Source organism: Chrysoperla carnea, chromosome X (assembly GCF_905475395.1).
Source record: "Chrysoperla carnea chromosome X, inChrCarn1.1, whole genome shotgun sequence".
NCBI classification, from domain to species: Eukaryota; Metazoa; Arthropoda; class Insecta; order Neuroptera; family Chrysopidae; genus Chrysoperla; species Chrysoperla carnea.
The window spans coordinates 9692320-9711143 of record NC_058342.1 but is presented as its reverse complement, the minus strand read 5'-3'; positions in this window follow the sequence as shown (position 1 = coordinate 9711143).

Below are 18824 nucleotides of genomic sequence, written 5' to 3'. Positions count from 1 at the left end.
TAAAATCACTAAAGAAAAAAAATAAAAACACTAACTTGTGAAATGTCCCTAACATTGAAATACACAATTAATTTTTAATTAACTATTTAATATTTATTCAAATATAATCAAAATTTAATAATAATTATATAAATAACAAATTTTTAAGCGTATTTAAGTTTTCCCATACAAAGTGTATAGGGAAAAAACTAGCCATCTGATTGGTTCATATTTTAACATTGATTTTTAAATGGGGTAAAAATGCACCTTTAATTAGCGAAATTTCCCATTTCCCGTTAAAAATTTTGATTTTTGGAATTTTTTCTGGGGTATGATTTTTCTCTTATTTATTTTCATGAAAACCGCATCTTTATACCATTTCTCAGTTTTGCTGTGAATTTATGTCAGTCAGTGACAAAATTGCGGGGCGTGGCCGTTTTTTGATGCGTTATTGCTCGGAAACGATGAGAGCCGTGAACGTGAAATTTGATTTACGGCGTCCCAGAGTATATATCTACTTAAGTTGAACATTATAGCTCAAGTAGTTTCTGAGATATAAGGGTGTGAAAAAGGGCTATTTGACGTCCTGTATATACAACAAAAACATTCACATTTCACATACATCATCATACATTACCCTTTCAATTTTAAATTTAATAATCTACGCTTACGCAATGTTGTGCTATATGATATATTTTAATTAAAATATGAAATATTTAATTAAAATATATTGAATATTTGGACCCTCGTGCCTGAACGCTTTGTTGTTGATTTTGTTGCAAGTCTGTTGAAACATATTTATTAATTAACACCATTTAATAAAACATTTTAAAAATTTTACTTACTTTCGTTCATCAAACGCAAAAACTCTTGCACTATTGGTTCTTGCATTATATTACAACATCGTTGTAAATTATTATTATTTGGCTGAACACCTTGTTCAGCATTCTGTTGATCATCCGTCGGACAGTGCCTAAACACTGCCCAACAAGACCTCCTTCCGATAGGGCAGGCCACAGGGATACGCCCAGTTGGCGCGCTGAAACTTCTAGTGTGTCTTCCATCTCAGCTACCAAAGTCCCGAGGCAGGCAGGATCGTTACCTTGGTGAGGTTCGCGCCCAATCCATAGCACTTATGAGTCTGCAGCTCATCACCCGAGTTGAGATCCGCAACTCACACGTCGTGATAGTGAGTCAGAGTTACAGCTCGTGTTAGTAGCTCTTAGCTATTAAAGGAATGAACCTAAAGGTAACGAGCCAGAGTTCCAACTTAGTCTCGGTCACTCTTAACTACTTCACTCGCCTGCGTTGTTCAGGCTTTCAACCACTGCCACGTAAGAATCCGTTACCGCAATTAACTTGCAGCATGCAAGAAGTATACCTGTGTGAGGGTTGTTCTCGCACACCGGGCCATTGCAAGTTTCCCTTACTACTCAATGAGCTCTGAGTTGGGGCAGGTACCCAGGTATGCTCAGTTATTACGCCAAGCACACCCAGTCCGAATCAACGCTTCCTGCAACGCTAATCCGGTTCACACATACCTAATGCGTTCGAATGTGGGACCACCCGAACATAGTCAGGTGCGCCAAATTGAAATCGAGGTGGAAAAATAAAATAAAATAAAATAGGTAGCCAGAATAAATATAATAATAAATATAAAATAAAAAAATGAAATTTATTATGAGCTATGTCAACTTGTTTTACATACAAGTATACAACATTTCAATTTATAAGAAGTACACACATACACATGCATATGTATATGAATAAGCTGTTTAATACCAGTAAGCAGATGGTGTGAAGGTCATATAGAAAAACAACACAGACATTAACGGAACTGTACTAAAGGTACAGTTGAAAGAAATGGTCATGTCGGTTAACTGTGTTGCATGATAAAAATAAAATATAATAATTTAAGTATTATTATAATTCCATGAATTCCAACAATATATTATTAATGATTTGACGATGCAGTGGTTGACGTGGTATAAATCGAAGTGATTTCATTGTCTGTAAAGACAAATAAATTTATAAAGTAACAGTAATCTGCATGTTACTTTAATACTTTAAATATAGTTAATGAATAAACACCAGAGAAGATTCCCTTCTCAAAAGAATGTGGAAACTATATATATAAATAAAATAAAATAAAAGCACAAATAAACAATTTGGCTCGAAGGCCTTATTACTTACACTTTAGCTCGTAAAGCTAATGCTAAAATATAGAATCAATCATAAGAATATCGCATAAATGGGTTGTATTGTGTAAATACTTGTAGTTAGATATTTATAATTTTAATAATAATAATAATAATAATAATAATATTTATTGATTCTTTTTTTTACAAATCGATACATTTGTTTAGAACATGTCAATTAAGAGTATACATATTTCAGTTACAAAAATAAAATAAAATAAAATATAATTATAAAACACAAAAAGTAGATTTTAAGATTTTCAAAAATAGTAAAATAAAGCAATTTAATATGTCGCAATCTTTAACACGAAAGAAAAAAAAAAAAAAAAAAACGACTGTCTGTGAATATGGTACAATAAATAAAACTCCCTGGAGCATTGGCACAAGAGGCACCTGTTTATATTCAAAAATTTAATAAATATATAAATAAATAAATAATAAAAATAAATAAATATAAATAAAATAGATAAAATCATAACGATAGTCAAATAGTAAAATTTTATTAAGTTAAACGTTAAAAACAATAAGAAATAAAATAGGTAAATAAATAAATAAATTCTTATCTCTAACAGGTGTAAAAGGCCTGTTAAAGACGTGTCAAATATTAAAAAGTTTTAAAATACTTATCTCCAACAGATGTAAAAGGTCTGTCAAAGACGTGTCAAATATTAAAATATTAAAATACTTATCTCTAACAGATGTAAAAGGTCTGTAAAAGACGTGTCAAGAATTAAAAAGTTAAAATACTTATCTCTAACAGGTGTAAAAGGCCTGTCAAAGATGTGTTAATTGTTAAAATGTTAAAATTCGTGTCTTGAACACAACAAAATGCCTGTTCAAGATGTGTCAAAATAAAAATTAAGAGTTAATCAGAGTTAAAAAAAAATAAAAATAAGAAAATAAATAAAACATCCGCATATAGAAAATTTAAATCATTTCATCTATCGAATAGAATGCATTCTGAATTAAATAGTGTTTGAGTGCTGTAGAAAATTTTTTACCATGTTTTTGTATGTCATTTTTTATATGTTCATTATTTGAAAATTTATTATATAATTGAATTGTTTTGTATCTACTTCCATTTTTAAAATTATTCAGTTTGATTTTGGGCAAAGTGTAGGCATTTCTACACCTTATCATATAGCCAGTACTCTTATATTTATTTTGTTCAAAATATTCGGGATTACGCAGTAAAAATTTAATACTTTCAAGCACATACAAACAGGGAAAAGTTAATATTTTATGTTTAACAAATGCATTCTTACAAGTTTCTCTACTTTTTAAATTAAAAATGATACGTATTGCTCTCTTCTGTACTATAAAAATCCTGTTCCACTCTAAACTTGAGCCCCAAATATTGATACCGTAAGATATGATGGACTGGAAGTTTGCATAATAAATATTAAGTAATACATTGTGATCAACTTTCTTTTTCATCGATCTTAATTGGTAGCATATTTTGCATAGTTGGGGTACAATTATGTTAATATGAGACTTCCAGTTTAAACTCTTGTCTACCCAGAGTCCTAAAAATTTTAATACATTCGTGCCAGCGTTCCGTTCGAATCCTGCGCTTTTAAAATACATTATTGCAGTTTTATTTTTGTTTAAACTCAGCCCATTATCAGAGCACCATATTTCAATATCTTTTAAAGTTTCTTGAATCATATTTTTGACATCTGAAGGGTCATTGCTATGAAGAAGAACACTAGTATCATCTGCGTATAAGAAAGTCTTTCCATTTTTTATGTGGGCTGGTAGATCGTTAATAAATATATTGAAAAGCAAAGGCCCTAAAATCGAGCCTTGTGGTACTCCATTTTTGACACATAGCCAATTCGATTCATAGCAGACATTATTTTTAATAATTTCTACCTTTTGGTGTCGATTAGTTAAATATGATTCGATTAAGTTTAACATGTTACCCCTGATACCATAGCAGAGTAGCTTTTTCAGAAGCAACTCGTGATTCACACAGTCGAAAGCTTTAGTAAGATCAACAAAAACAGCCGCCACATTATAACCTTCATCTACATACTTCAAAATTGAATCTGTCATCACAAATAGAGCGTTTGTTGTAGAACTATTTTTAACGTACCCGTATTGACTGCGATTTCTTATTGTTTCAAAAAAACTACTAATTCTTGAATGAATAACTTTTTCTAATATTTTAGAGAGAATAGGCAGGCAGGAAATTGGTCGGAAATCGCATACTTGTGTACTCCCACATTTTTTCATTATGGGTGTAATCCTGGCAAATTTTGCTCTAGACGGAAACACTCCTGATTGTAACATTGAGTTTGTTATATCTAGCAAGGGAGCTGAAATTTCTTCAGCAATGTAAATAATTATTTTTGAGCACATATTGTAACAATCCGTTGTCAAATTATTTTTTAATGATGAGAAAAATTTCGTTTTCGTCTACATCTGTTAGAAAAAATGTCTTAGGATTACTAAAACATGGAATATTATTTTTAGGTTTAATATTTGCCATAACATTAACAAAATAGGAATTTAAAGTTTTTGAGATCTCTAACGGATTACTTATTTCGTTGTCATTTATTGTAATGGTTTTAATAGAAGCTTTTCTTTTCGCTGATGTTTCTTCACGGATAAGTTGCCAAATTATTTTTGAGGAATATTGTTTTGAAGCAAGCTTGCGATTCATAGAGAGTTTTTTTGCCAAGATTACAACCTTCTTATATATTTTTTTGTATTCTTTTACATATGTTTTAAAGTTATCACAATTTGTAACTTTATTTAAGTGGTGTAGAGTTTTTAAGTTATTACTTGAAGTAGTAATTCCGACTGTTATCCAATCTGGTTTGTGGTAGCTGTACTCGTTGATCTTTTTTAATGGGCAGGTTGCATCGAGGTGTTGTGCCAAAGCTTCAAGGAAAATACTAAATTTTATTTCAATATCTGCTATATCAAGTACATCATTCCAGTTTGTAAAACGCATTAAATCTTTTAACTGATTCAAATTTTTATCACTTATTATACGCTTTTGTAAATGCATGGAATGATGTTTAGTTTTACTTAAAGTGCTAGCTTCATTTTGAAATATAGAAAGAGCAATAATATCGTGATCCGAAAATTCACAAGTTTGTACTGAACTATTAACATATGGTAAATTTGTAATAAAATTGTCTATTAGTGTAGCTGAAGTAGCTGTAACTCGTGTTGGCTCACGTATTACCGCCCTCCCCCCATATTCACTGACCAAATTCAAAAATGCTTTTTGATCATTACCGTCAATCAGTAGATTCAGGTTAAAATCACCTGTTATAACAAAAAACTTTGATAATAAATAATAAATACATCCATGATGGATGTATTCGTCCGCATAGCTTAGGGTGGTGGTGCCTATATTCCCATCGCTTTTTGGTAAAACAGACATTTCATCCATTTTTGAGGACAGGGCGTCCCCTCATGCGAACTCGCGAGGCACATTTATGTTTAAGTCACAACTACGTAAGTATTTGCTACTACCAAGTGTTGTGTGTGCGTGTATAACCTGGGGTTTCCCCAGGTTACGTATGGTTGGCGTGTGTGTATGTGTGTATTGGTGTATGTTTAGTGTATTTTGGATGAAATGATAAGTTGATGATAATGAATGATAAATGAAAAGGTACTTTAGAGTTGGGGCAGCCCCAAAGTCCACCAAGTTTTGGGGATGCCCCCCTTCCATTTCTCTTCCAACCCATACCCCCTACCAAATCCTTCATTCCTTCAGCTATGACTCGTTTCCTTACCATAGCTGCTTTTAATACAAATACGCTAAAATAATCCCTCGTTTCCCTACATGCCAGCACTTGGCTGACATCCCATCCTACTCGCCTGTTGCCCTGTATTCCCATTGCAGAAAGGTTCCTGAACCGTTCATACATTCCACAATCACACAGCATGTGAATACCATCCTCCCACTCAGCCCCACAGGCACAACCTGGGTCCTCGCATATACCCCTGCTGAACCTGAAGCCGTTAGGTGCGCCATGCCCAGTAAGGATGTAACCTTCATCCCAAGTAAACTGCCAGTTTTTCATTCTTTCACTCATCATCAGTCGAACATCTTTCACGAAGTCGTATGTTTTCCGCCCATTCTGACTCATACTCCACCTCTCTTGCCATTTATCTATCGCACGCTCTCTTACCATTTTAATCGTATCGCTTTCACTCATTTCATTCACTTCCTCATTACTAACTAAATCTATTTCACCCATACTTAATCCCTTTTTAACTTTTTAAACATTCGCTCGTGTCAGACGGAAGGCTACTGGCCAAGACCTGCATAGCCTCCGTGGAGACTGTCTTACAAACATTCAGGCAGCCATGGAGTATGACACGCTGTGCCATACCCAACATTCTTCTGTAACACTCGTACTGTACACATTCATACAGAATACTGGATCCATACATTGCACATGCTTCAATCAAACTTTTTATTAATATCCGTACAACCCTCCCGTTAAAACCCCAACATTTTCGCAAAACCCTCCTTAACCCCCCCAATCACTCTCATCATTTTTTTCCCGCAAGGCGGCAATATGCTCCTTAAAGCTCATTCTCTCGCCAACCCGTACTCCCAGGTAGGTCACCGTGGTAACCAACCTGACATATCTTACCTCATTATCCAAATTCACAAGCATCCTTCTATTTACATTCATTTTACCTTTAAGGAGCATAGCCACTGTCTTGCTGTCAGACACCTCTACCCCCATTCTAGCGCCCCATTCATAAACAGGTCTCATATACTCATTAACTTTTCCTTCCAATCGTATTCTTGAATCATCATCAATCATTAAGAGGAGGTCGTCTGCAAACGCAATCACTTTCACATTCATTCCCTGGAGCCTATTAAGAAGCTCATCCATACATAAATTCCATAGCGTCGGACCTCCAATGGAGCCTTGCGGACGTCCCCTCATAAGCCGGAACCATATTCTTTCATTCGCGGAATCCGCACATGCATACCTATCTGAGAAATATCTTCTCCACATTCGCATGTCTTGCTCTCCCACTCCATACTCAGTCAATCTCTCCAAGATACACTCCCATTGCAGGCAGCTGAATGCATTCTTAAAATCAACAAACACTCCTAACAATATTTCATCTCGCATACTCGTACATTCTCTTTTACTCTAGTCCAGGCATCTTCTGTACTCCTTCCAGCCCTAAAGCCATATTGGAGATCATTCCATCTGCCATCCATGTTTTCATTCAACCTCCTAATCATGACTCCTTCGAGAACCTTGCCCAGCCCATTGAGCAAGCTGATTGGCCTGTAGGACCTCGAGTCACTCGAGTCCCTGTCAGGGCCCTTCAGGATTGGTACAACTTTTGCCAATTTCCAAGGTCCTGGGAAGAGCCCCTCTCTCATACAACCATTAAAGGTCACAGTCTTAAATTGTGGAATTGCTTCCCAGACGCGCTCAGTCATATCATTCTTCAATCCATCTACACCCGGAGCTTTGCACACCCGCACATTCAACTGAGTCGGGGAAGAATTCCCGCATGAGGACATTTACTGTTTCACGCCAATTCCTGATCCATACACCATCCACACAAAGAGTATTAATACCCGATTTCCTTACATTCTTACATATCTTGTATACTTGTCCCCACGGATCATGCCGCCCCAACCCAACGAACTGCTTCCAATCGTTCAGCTTTGCTTCTCTCATGCATCTCTTCAAGTCTGCCTACGCACGACTGTGCTGCTGACGCAGCTGAACTATTCTAGGTCCATACATCCTCCTTTCTCTCTGTAACTTCTTTCGTAAATTTTTCACTTGTACCCGCTTAGTAGACAATTCAACTGTCCACCATCTCACTCTTTTATTCGCTTTACGCACACACTTCTTCAAACATTCATCATTGGCATTCCTAATCCATTCCTCAAGCGTCCTCACCCTGGCCATCGCTTCCAACCTTGAAAAATTTAGTAATCCAAGTCTAGCTGCATGACCTTTTAAAACATCCATATACCAATCCCAATTCGCTCCCTTTACACTCCACTTCGGCTGGTTGATAGAGGTGTCATTTTTATTCATACATATACGCATTAGGATCAGGTAATGATCGCTACTGCTCTCTCGCGTAACACACCAATCAATTCTGCATCTATCCCAGTTTCCCTTGCATACTGTGACATCAATGTCACTTTCACCCACTGCATTCTCAAATTTAGACAGCCGACTAGGCTCATTCAAGACAGTGAGGTTCCTGGCTACAATCCACTCTTCTAGGCTATTGCCTCTAGCCTCCACAGGCCTACCCCTCCACTGTCCCTTACTGAACTAGAGGCCAGATGCCGCATTTGCATCCATTCCAATTATCAGTCTTCCATCGCATTTATCAACCACACTGTTCATATACTCGATATCGACATCGATGTCACCACCAAATTCGCAATAGACACTACTTACATACATTTCACCAAATATTCCCTTAATCCATACACAAATACCCCTATCGCTCGAACAATCATTAACCATCATACATTCAATGGTCGGATCACATACAACTATCGCAGCTTTCATCCTACCATACGTAAATACTTTCATCCAACTTGGCAGTCCACTAACCCGCCCATGGCACACATAAGGCTCCTGCAACAGCGCAATAGCTATCCTATTCGTGCCTAGCCATTCACCCAGTTCATTTATTACCCCCGCAGACCTTTGGCAGTTCAGTTGAACTAACCTCAGGTCTATGCTTGGTTGTACTTCTTCTCTGCTATTCAATTGCAATCTGCTCCTCTTGCCTGCTTCTCCTATGTGCTATATGATATATTTTAATTAAAATATGAAATATTTAATTAAAATATATTGAATATTTGGATCCTCCCCCCCCCCGTAAGTGGAAATTTCGCCGACCACCCCGACGGCCATTAACCCCGCCTCGACGACCTCCTGTTCGACCTCGACGACCTCCACGTTCCGACCCACGCCCACGTACCGCTCCTCGTGCCTGAACGCTTTGTTGTTGATTTTGTTGCAAGTCTGTTGAAACATATTTATTAATTAACACCATTCAATAAAACATTTTAAAAATTTTACTTACTTTTGTTCATCAAACGCAAAAACTCTTGCACTATTGGTTCTTGCATTATATTCAAACATCGTTGTAAATTATTATTATTTGGCTGAACACCTTGTTCAGCATTCTGTTGATCATTTGGCGGCTGTCCAACAGAAGGCTGAACTGGGCGTTCAACATTATCATTTTCTACGTCGTTTGCAGCTTCCATATTGATATTATTGTTATCCATGACTAGAACGGAGGAATAGTGCTTGGACGGAATGTGTGCCTATATTTATACTAAATTTATATTATATAGATATAAAAATTAACCAATCACCTTTAAGTATTATTTTCATCCAATCAGAAAGTAGAATTAGTTTTTATACTTACATCCATAATCACGTATATAATAATCGAGTTTTATACAGCAAATTAAAGATAATCGATCACTGAACGTAAGTACATCGGACTACTTGGATATTTTAAGTCAACATATATAATTAAATAAGAGTATATTATTTTTATTAAAAATATTAATATATAATTTATTCAAATGAAATAATACATTAAGACATATAATAATAATACTTCGTCACAACTTTGGTCATTCGAATCACATTCACTTTGACAACATTCTTCATCTGGCTCTTCATCAGATCATTCTCCTATATTCATCTTCAGCATCATAATTCTGGGCATTATCAGCATAATTATAATCATAGTCAGACGCATCATTATATTCAACACTCGCATCATCAACATTTACATCCTTCTCAACTGTTGGTACTGGATTTCTTGGCGCTTCTAGTACTTTAAAACAACCTTTCCGTTGTTCAGTAATAATTCCAGCTTTAAGTAAATATTTTATGGCACGATCAACAATATCAACAAACGATGATCCACTATACGGATCACCTAATTCGGCTATTGTATTAAATACACAATATATTACCAGTTGTCGCCATATTATTTTTTTATTCTTTACTGTTTGGATTTTTTTGGCACAAATTTCTAATTAATATTTGCCCTATCATAAAATGAAATTTAAAAAAAAAAATCTACTGTTATTCTTGTAAATTAATTATTATTATAATTCATTTACGAGGGTGGTAAAGTTTCCGACCTAACATAGATACAATAATTTTTATCTTTAAATTTATTTTTATTTTTTTACATAGTGTCCTTGTAACTTCATAATCTTCTCCCAGCGATGCTCCCATCTCTTGAACTCGTCCTAGTAGTACTCGGCGTTGTTCTCTGCAAAATAATTGTTATCGAAGGTATTGTTTATTATCGAAGGAAGCCTTCTCATTTGACAAATATGTGTCCTCCGAGCGCAGTTTTTAGTTGAGGGAATACAAAGAAATCGCTTGGAGATCCGTTGAATAAGATGGATGGTCAAGCAGTTCAAACCGTAATTCATGCATTTTCGCCATGGCAACTGTTGGATGTGTAAGAAGGGGAGGTGTGTTGTCTTGGTGAAACAGGATTTTCTTTTTCTGCAAATGTGGCCGTTTATCAGCAATTTCTGTCTTCAGCTTATCAAGTAATGAAGCGTAGTATGCTCTTCTAATGGTTTTTCTTTTTTGAAGATAATCGATTAGGATAGCTCCATGACTATTCCAAAAAACAATCGCCATCACTTTCACAGCCGAAAAATCAGATTTTGCTTTTTTTGTAGCCGGTTCCCCGTTTGCACTCCACTGTTTTGACTATATTTTTGTTTCAGGCGTATAATGGTGTATCTTAGTTTCATTTTCAGTAATTAATCGGTGTCAAAACTAGGATTTATTGCGCCTAAACTGCGCCAACAGAGTATAGGAAATGTTCTTTCGAACACGGTTTTAGTCTTTGGTCACGTGTCTTTGTAGACACTTTAACTTTAATTCCTCAGAGGACGGTGGTGCTGGTAAATAAGCTACACAACTATACTCATCCTGCATCTTTGGCTTTTCGACAAGCTCATCATTGTCATGCAGTAAATCAGTTATTTTACTGCTATCTCCAGCTTGACTTTTTTTGATAAGCCTATGTAAGGAATAAATTCCGTTTCTAAAACCTCCACTACAAAATGCACTTCAACATCATCATATAATATTATGGAAATTTTGCCTACAACTATTTCGTATTGGTATCCTGATCTTGAAATGAATAATCCATCGCCGATTTGGTATAAAATTCACTATCTGCATCACCTTCTGATTCTTCTTGAGAGCAAGGTGGTTCTTCACAGCAAGCATCAGGATCTTCAATTTCCACTTCGTCACAACTTTGGTAATTCGAATCACATTCACGACAACATTCTTCATCTGAGTCTTCATCAGTCGTTTATCATTCTCCTTATACTCATCTTCAGCATCATAATTCTGGGCATTAACAGCGTAATTATAATCATAGCCAGATGCACCATTATATTCAACACTCGCATCATCAACATTTACATCCTTCTCAACTGTTGGTACTGGATTTCTTGGCGCTTCTAGTACTTTAAAACAACCTTTCCGTTGTTCAGTAATAATTCCAGCTTTAAGTCCATATTTTATGGCACGATCAACATTATCAACAAACGATGATTTCATCAATTTTGTCATAAATTAGTAAGCGCAGTAATCGAATAAACGCCCATAATTGACAAGCAGCGCCTGATAGCTTCTGAGACTTTGGCGAAACAGAGCATAATATATCATGCTGATCTTCAGGAGAATATTTAAAAATTTCTATTCTTTTATTTAATTGTTTGTATGAAAACCAACTCTGTTCGGCAAGATAATCAAGAAATAATTTACCATCATACGCTAGTACACCTTCGAAGATATCATGTCCCAAGCAAGGGGGTAAACCAAGGAGACAGACATGATAAAATCCTAACTTATTAAAGACAGAATCGAACTTAATACCTTGAATCATTATTGGCTTTTTTTTATCGTCTTTTTAATTCTGATACGAGGTCTTTGTTTCTTATTTAATTTATCTATAGCTCCTTTATATGAATCGATTGTTCTCACAGGATAAGCTTTAAATACTACTCCATTTGATTCGAATGATTTTTTTGTTATCAAACAGTAGCGACAAAAATATTGTGATGTGCTGAAGTTTTCCGTAAATCCTTCTAAACCATGACTACCTAAATTATCGCCAGTTATAAATACTAACGATCCTTTAATGAATTGATTTGGCGCAAATTCTATGCCTGCACTTTCAATTTCTTTGAGAGATCCTCAATAATTTTACCAAAAACTTCATGGTTATCAGAATTTTTTTCTTTACATAATGCCACAAGATACATCGAATTTACGTTAGATCTGCTTTGATCTGGAAAATTGCCGATACTTAAATACACAGCTAAAATTTTATATTTAGATTTAGCTGAACCCAATGGGTTGACAGTTTCAAAAGCGTCTTGGTATAAAATTAAATGAAGTGCACCTGGATTCTCTTGAAAAAATTTGTTTTCTTTAAATACACTGAAGTCAGTGAAATCTTTAAAGACATTGCTATTGTTTTCTGGTTGATCCAATTTCAATTCATGAGTAAGAGTTTTCTTATAAAACAATTTTCTCAAAGTATCTTTCAAAGGAACATAGTGATAAAAACATTCTTTACCATTTTGTGTACATAGCGGAGTTTGAAGAGGGTTAACGTAAGGACAAATTTTTTTTCTAAAACTTTTGACGTTTAAAACCTGTTGCAAAATTATCTTCAATGTTATTAAATAAATAATTTTGGAAGGAACTATCAAAAATATTTGTAATTAATTCTTCTGAAATATTGCATTGTTCTAAATTTGTAAGTAAATTGTTTCTTAACATTTTCTCATTTGTCTTGTTCATTTTACTCATTTCTGTCGCAATATACCGCACCATAGATGACGAAAATTTGAATTATAATTTCAAAAAAAAGTGCGCCAAATTCATTATTTAAAAAACCGAATTATTTTGTTCATAGAATTGATCATTATCACTAACAGATATTAAATTATCTATTGAATTATTATCACTTCCAACGACTGTATTGGAAGAATCTATATTATCACTCCTAATATTTGAATCAGATAATTTTTGTACAGTTGTGTTTTCGTTATGAATTTTTGTGACATGCAAGGAAAATGAATTTACTTGATTATAAGTTTTGTCACAACTTAAATAACCGCACTTTGTCGTCATACCATCGTTAATGTGCATTTTTAAATGACCCATCATGTGCTTTCTATCAGTAAATTTTTGAGTACAAAATTGTAGTGAACATCCTGCAGATAGAAGCGTATTGATATTATCATTATTAACTGCAGAAGAAACGTCATTAATTGCTTTGATAATATGACAACGTATACCAAAACGCTGTAATATCTAATGAATTCAATTTTACGAATTTTACGAATTGTAATTTTACGAATAGTAAAAATAGTAAAAAAAATTTTTTAATTTTCTATACGTTGATTGTAGTTGAAATTACAATATTTTGTTTTTAAATGTACAACAAAATTAGTAATTTAAAACACACACAATGTTAGTAAATTTAAGGAGCTTGGAATCGAAAATGGATATCTTATTTAGTAAAATTACAGATGGCTGTAATTTTACAGTTCAAATTGTAAAATTAATAAAAAAATTTGTAAATTTCTAAGCACGTCACAGTAATTCGAATCATGAAATATTTGGTAATTTTACAAAAAAAATATAGTAACTCAAATTACTAAAAATTTTGGTAAATCTTCAAAGTTTGTTATTTAAATTTAATAAACAGGTCCGTAAAAATACAATACAAGTAACACTTATGCTCTAAGATTGTGAACTTAGCAAATTTTCTGATATGTCTTAGAAAATTACTCAAAATGTATTGAAATTTGATTTCATAAATACTGATTAGTAAATTTAGCTATATCATGTTGAATAAAAAAATGGTAATTTTACTAAAATATATACTCCAATAATCCATTTAAACAACTGATTGCGGTGATTATTAAAAAAATATTGTAACAAAACATGATCCTTCATTTCTCTATTATCAAACATAATACCAATTTTTCGAAATATTTGATTAATAGTTCATGAGAGTATTCTCTGATTATTTTTTCTTTAGTTCTACAATATTAACAACATCTGTTGACGGAATTTTAAAAGGACCTTTATTTTTAATGAGTGGTAAAAGAGGCATCGCTTGTTGAGATTCATCAGCCATTAATTGATTTTTGCAAGTTTCACAAAATATAATTTTTGAAAATTTGAATGAAACATAACCTGATATGTACAAAACAATACTATTCACAAAAGGAGTTAAGTCCCAACAATAACGTATATAATCGTGATCTGAAAGATCTGGCACTTCAGTATTACAAACCAAATCACCTTGACCGATTTGTTCGCAAGCGTTTCTTTTGCCTGACGATACATGTAAAATATCTATATTATCAAAAGCGCAATTCCCACTTTCAAACTGTTTTAACATAATTCATGCTTTAGTTATAAACGCTTATATGTATTTTTAAATTATAATACGAGTGGATTATTGTTAAAACCTCCACGATTTCGAATACCGCTAAAAAATGTTTCGATATAGTCTTGTGACAGCTTATAAGTTAATAAATAACTCATTTTAATTGATCATACAGGGAAAATATGTTTCTCATAGCTATAATGATGCCAATAAAGCCAGTTAATAAATTAACAATATAATTTTCAAAATGTGAAGCATTCTCTTTCATTTTTATATATTTCTCATCAATTAAAGGAGCATTACATTCCTTTTTAGAAAATCTATTTTTGCAATTTAACATATCTCCTGTGTTATTAAAATTCAAACAAAATAATGATGTTTCCGAACTATTTTTAAAATCTTTACGAATTTCTTCGTCTTCAATTTTTTCAAGAAATTCAAAAGCTTTAGCAACACTTTCACTTAAAGTTTGTATCGCTAACTTGACATTCATTTTATTATTTTGATAATAAATATGTTTTTTAGTTTACTTATTTGCTATTCTCAACTCTCCTTTACATTGCAAATCATTTAATTTTTCAAGGTATGACCTTAAAATAGATTTTCCATGAATTGTTTTGATTATCTTATGATCCCCTAATGTATTTCGAATGAGTTTAATCATATGACAAAAATCGTAAAATATGTAACATTTTTCTGATGTTATCGGGTTCTCAAACCAATGCTTAAAGTTTGGATCATAATTTAAATTAGCATCTAAAACTTTACACATGCTTATGTTGGAAGCAGCTCCTTCAAAAGTAATCGAATATACTTTGCAATTAATTTTGTACAATAATTCAAATGTCAATGTCAAAATATTTGCGCGCTCTTCACTATTCAGAGATCTAATTAAAAAATAACCGATAAGAATTTTCCAATTTTCATTCATGGAAACTGCTATCAAAACCACGCATTTTTTGCTGTAATTGGATTGTCATTATCAGAGTAACCGGAATCAAAATTAGGTACTGTCTCATAGCTTATGCCTCCGTGAAATTATTTTTTATCATAAATTATTTCTTCTTTTATCGGCATTTCATCCAGAACCAAGTTAACTATACCAGCCTTCTCCTTACATCGCAATTCAATAGCCTCTAATGATTCATCAGTAAACCCGGGAGATTCATCCACAACTCTATACCATGATTTAATTGTTCATACAGATGGTAACTTATTATTAAATTTTTCTCGAACGTATCTGTAAGCCTTCGGTGAATAAAAATGTAAGGACAATGCAAAAGATCGAACTTGCGGTGTGTATCCTCGTCCATCTTTAATTTTCATATTTGTTATACTTGCTAAATATTCAGGCATCATACTCTATATAGAAAAAAATATCATAAAAAAAGATTACCGAAGAAAAAATTTTAGATTTTTTTCATTTTATCCTTTTTCGTGATATATTAAAATATTTATACTGAAACCCGTTAGCAAAAATGAAAATAAAACATACATGTACAATTGTTTCAAATTTTCGATGATCAATACCCTATCACCTATAATCAAACATCAATTATGATATTCTAATAAGCAAAATTATTACGTAAATGTGTCGCCGAAAATAGTAGTATAAAATATTTATTAGAATTTATATTAATTAGAATATACTATACCATTAGAGCATCACCACTCTCATCAGTTAACATACGGTTTTCCTTAAGGTGAATTATTAAATCTTGCAAAGACTCAACTTTCTTCTGGAGATTCCTGGCTTGTCACTGTAGTTGCCTTATTTTTTCTGTTTTCTTTTTATCAGTATTTTTAATTAAATCAAGAGTTCTTTTAGCCCTTTTGGGTGTGGAAAAATCTGTTGGTGATATTTCACTCATAAAGCGAGGCTAAAATTTACGTTTTCGGCGTTGACTTGGGGATTAATTTTCGTCTGGAACTTAACAAATATATGATAGTATAAAATTTATTTAAAATATTTAAAGAATATAACTCTTTATTTTTACTAGTATTTTCGCCTTCACTACTAAAATTAGAAATTTTTTCCATGCATTGATTTAAATCAGATTGTTCATAGGAGTCATCTAAAATTATATTATTTAACAAGTTTTATTAAAATCACTTTTAGCAAACTGTTTTTCATACACTTACCAGAATCAATGCTACTTTTTTTTGACGTTTGAACTTCAATATTGTTTAATGTAAGAAAATGATCCGGACATAAGTATAAAAAAAATAGTAAACACATGTTTTAATCTTGAAATTATTTGCATGTATGTTATTTCTTTACTTTTTTCCACAATCTTGAGTGCATTACTGTCGTCGACAATATTATTGTCAGGAAAATATGATGCTTGGTTGTTGACTGTATTCTCATTGAATAATTGGGACAATGATAGGTTTGGCTGTGCTTCATTATCCCTATTGATATCGAGTGGATTTGTAAGATAAAGCGTAGGAACTGCCTTACGTTTTATCGAAGATTTAACAGCTCCAAAAATATTATACTGGCAAATATCTTCAGGTTTAAAATGTCTAGAACATATACTAGTTCTCTTTACATCATCATTAATAGTTAGTCCACAAGCATTCAGCCATTTTATACGTAGATCCATATTTTTCGGAAATCTAAATTTGTTAAATTTTAAATATTATTCTGAACATAAAAAATTTTTAATTTGAATTTACCTGTGCAATGAAATATTATCTACTCGAGATGCCTTTCTGTCGCACAAATAACATTTCACCATTTCTACATTTTTCAATAAAAAGTTATTAAAAATTAAATATTTATAAGTTAAAAAACGAAAACATTTAGCGGTATTTTTTAAAATTAAAAAAAATATGTAAACACAATTATAACCCCAAAATTATTCTCCTGATTATTTTCCAGCTAATAATATCTTAGAGAAAACTCAAGCATGCGCAGTATAGATAAAATGTCTCGCACGAGAGAGAAAACAAATATTGTTGGCACCGTAAAGTTCGGACATTATTTCCCGTACCAACTGACCATATAGGAATATAACATATTTGAACAATGCCAAAAAAGTAAACAAGAATCTATTCTCATAGGACCAACATATATAATTAAATTAGAGTATATTATTTTTATTGAAAATATTTATTTATAAATAATAATTGACCTCCGTTTCTCTGACAAACACGCCTATAACAGAGGCCACCCACATCGTTATTTTTATTTATTCATTGACAAACATATTTTACAATTACATTTTTGATGTGGGTGGAGTCGGTTACTACGTTCTTATCCAAGCGACGACAAAGTGATCAATTCTACCGTCCCCATTAATTTTATATTGTACACACTGCCGCTGCCTGGATTCGAACCCCCAACAAGTCTAAGTAAACAAACGATCGGTAGACTAGCGCTGAAGACCGCTCGCCCACTTAGGCTCTTGACAAAAAATTTATATATAATTTATTCAAATGAATAATACATTAAGACAAATAAAATAAAACATTAATAAGTTTCAGATACAAATATAAGCGATTGTTATTCCAAGAACTAACTTTATTTCATAAAATTAAAAAAATTTATATTATTTTGTATTCAATTGAAATTTCTTAAATTCGCCTTGCTTTAAAGTAACCATGGCATGAATTATTAATGCAACAATATTATAAATTTTTTTTTTACAAAAATTGTATTTGTTTTATTATTAAAAATATAAAATAAAGGACTTAGAAAAAAATTTCTAAATAAAGAGAAAACTATTATTTTTACAAAAAGATATTTCGAAAAAAAGTTGTTAAATTTCATAAAAGAAACATTTTTTATATTTTATTTTTAGAAAATAAAATTAACTATCAATCAATTGAATTTTATCAATTATAGATTTTAGTTAAGAAAAAATTATTACTTACCATATTAAAAAAAAAAAAAAACTTTTTTCATTACAAGCCGTTTGTGTTCATTTATAAACATCGAAAAAACATATTAAACATATTTCATAAGACTGTGAAAAATGGCTATTTACGCCGTACGCCGTTAAATATATATAGGCATAACATTCACAAAGATACATCACGTGCAATATATATTATACTATAATAATTTACTCTTATAATTTGCGGCCTCTATTAAAATGCCTAATATATGTAAGTTATATATCCTAGTTCACCTATATTATTAATAAGTATACTTATATAAAATATGTCAAGGACGTTATAAAC